At 34.6% G+C, this 3,035-nt stretch overlaps 1 long non-coding RNA gene across 1 annotated transcript; it reads left to right on the top strand.

Annotated features, from left to right (window-relative positions):
* Nucleotides 1–1,267: 1,267 nt before the first annotated feature.
* LOC109114221 (uncharacterized) lies at nucleotides 1,268–2,613 on the top strand. Its single transcript, XR_002022306.2, has 2 exons — nucleotides 1,268–1,430; nucleotides 2,051–2,613. It is a non-coding gene; the product is annotated as an uncharacterized LOC109114221 (long non-coding RNA).
* The last annotated feature ends 422 nt before the right edge of the window (nucleotides 2,614–3,035 follow it).

Here is a 3,035-nt window from a genome sequence, read left to right as displayed (position 1 = left end):
GAGCAGTTAAGGATCTCCACCACATTACTTTGAAGGTCATTTAAGGAGACTCCTTTGAATTCCAAATAACTAACCGACTACATATTACACAAGTAGGTCATATGAGGGATCAAATATTTAAAGGATTTAACTTTGTTTTGAAAGATACGATTGTTTCCTTGTTCCCACACAGACTGTGAACAATGGAGTCATTACCAGAATTTAAATGGGGAAGAGGGTCCAAATTTCATCAAGTATATTTGGCTTTTATACATCAAATCATACATATATTGTCTTTCCTTATTTCTAAATATATATAAGTAAAAATTAGTTGGTTCCTATATGATTTGGTGTACTCAATTACCTATATCCTATAATGTGCCCCCCTCTCTCTTAGAAAACCTCTCCTTTAATCTCATTTTTCTACCCTTCTATAATGTCTCCCTCAATCTCTGTCTTTCTAATAGAGTTCTAATCTAGAATTTCCTCTATCCCCACATCACATCCCTCCTACAAGCTTTCCTTTTCTATTTCATCTTCCTAATACTAATTAGGACAGTTACCTCCCTCCCATGTCTCTTCTTTTTCAGTCCTCACCCTTCAATCATCCCCCTTTCTATTAGAGAGTTGGAAAAAACCAGCTTTTGGGTTTTTCACATAATCTACTTCAAGAAAAATACAAATAAATAAAATAATTTAACTTTTATAATTGGATTCAGTGTTTACAGTTATTCAGTTCAGTTTTTGCAGAACAATGGTAAAGGTGGTTGGATTTCAATTGTACCACGTGTAATGTGGGCAGAGTTTTAACTCCAATAAATGTGACAACTAACAAATTGAGTGAAAGAAGAACTACAATTCTTCAAGTTTTTATTTCATATATGGATGTTGAGTAAGGTAGATACACAAAATGCTTGTGAGTTCATCTTAGGCTATGAGTTCTAGAGCCACCTTTGAATTTTTCACTTCATTAAGAAAAATTAAAATTACAAGAAAATACAAATAAATTAAATAATTAACTTTTATATAAATTTGCTGCTATTACAATTATAAATAGTGATTGTATACATTCATAATAACTCTGTTTAATTATTTAATACTAGAGTCACAACAAATCACGCCCTACCAACTTTAACAGAACGAGTGATTACCCTCCCCACTCAAAGAAAAAATAACAAATTAATGAATATATGTAATAACAAATAAGAGATACTATTAAGTATGTGTATATGAAACAAAAGTGATAAAAAATAGGTATAAAAATAAAGAAAGGTCAAGAGGCATTGAAACAAAAAGACAATCATTTTAGTAGTTTGTCTCTCTTCTTTTTGTCTTCTGTTACTCTCTCTTCTATTCGTCTTCCGCCGTATCGAAGGGGGTTACCCCCTCCCCCCTTCTCTCTGTTTCCATACAGGTTTTACTCTCGAGATCTCTCGAGGTTTACTTTCGAGGTATTCTTTTTCATTCAGTTCTTTGTTTGTTTTTCTCTGTTTTTCTTTTTCTTTTTCTTTTTCTTTTTCTCTTCGGTTCTCTGTTTTTTTTTTTCTCTATTTTTCTTTCGGTCTGTTTTTCAATTCTTCTATGCTTCTCCATTTTTTTTCCAATCTGTTTTTTCTCTGTTTTCCCTTTTCTTTTCAGTTCTTCTGTGCTCCATCCGTTCTTCTGTGCCTTTTCGGTTTGTTTTTCTTTTTCTCTGTTTCCCTTTTTCTTTTTCTGTGCTCCATTTGTTTTTTCTTCTGTGTTTTTTCTTTTCTTTTTCTCTGTTTTTCTTTTTCTATGCTCCATCTGCTCTATTGCTTTCCCTTTTTTGTTCTCCTTTTCTCTGTTTTTTAGTTTTGTTTTTTTTTTTCATTTTGTGTTCTTTCGTTCTCCTTATCTCCCTTTTCTCCTTTTTATGTTCTTTCGTTTCCCTTCTGTTCATTTGTTCTTTTGTTTCTCCTTGTTTACTCTGTTTCTCCTCTCTTCTGTGTATTTTCTTTGTTTGCTTTTTTTGCGGGCATTTTGATATGGAGTTCCTGCTCTAGTCTCCTTTCTGCAAAAATCACCCGTGCATTTGCCCCTTGTTTTGCAGTCTCCAGCGCTTTAGAAGGCAGTTTCAATTCTCCAGCATTTTAGATGGCTGTGATAGTGCTCCGACGTCCAAGATGATAGTTTCTGTTCTTTGGCAGTTCTTCGATGTATTGGATGGCAGTTACAGATGATACCGTCTTTTGTGGTTTTTTTTTTTGGAGTGGTTGAAAGTTACAATTCATGGCTTGTGGCTATGTAACCTCCTCTATCAGTTGAGAAAATCTATGATACGGAAAAGATATGATATGGAAAGAGTTTTGACCAATCAAAGCCCACCCATGAATTTTGATAAATAACACCTGATTCGTTACTACATTTATGGTTCGAGTTTATTGGTCAGTTGTTTTTTTGATATCATATCTTTTCCATATCATAGTCAAACCCCTATCAGTTTTCATTTTAGTTGGTAACTCCTCTTGTTTGTTTGCTCGCCAGTTATGGTGGTTTGAAGATGTACTTATCCACTTCTGTTGGTGATGTTAAGTCACCTTGCTTTGGTTGTAGAAGTTCTTCCAATTCTCCTAAATCCATCTCTTTGTCTTGTTCTTCTTGAGAATGTATCTTTGATCTTTACTTGGCCTTATTGGCATCTCTTTGTACCAATTTCTTGAATGAATGAAACATGATTGAAACCTTAAAAAAAAAAGACTTCAGTTCAGAGATTGTAAGATCAATGCTTGAAAATAAAGAATATCTCAACCAGGCAATAAACAAAACAAAGAATCTCTAGAGAGAAGATTTACATCAATCAAAAGTCAATAGGAGATGACGAACCCACAAATCTACAACTACAAGTGATAAACTAAATACCGCAAACATCTCATTTGGAATCCCTACTAATGCGGCACGGTTCAGGCACTCCTAGCTGGCTGCTGACTGGCTCCTTGCTGGCAATGGACAGCACCTGAGAAGACAAAGAAGAAGGATTCCCGGGGATTCGCCCGATGGGAATACTCCGATGCTTAAGTTACTACTGTGTATGGGGA

The sequence above is a fragment of the Nelumbo nucifera genome, chromosome 4 (genome assembly GCF_055504915.1).
Source record: "Nelumbo nucifera cultivar China Antique chromosome 4, China Antique-T2T, whole genome shotgun sequence".
NCBI lineage: Eukaryota > Viridiplantae > Streptophyta > Magnoliopsida > Proteales > Nelumbonaceae > Nelumbo > Nelumbo nucifera.
This window is presented reverse-complemented; position numbering and strand designations above follow the sequence as displayed.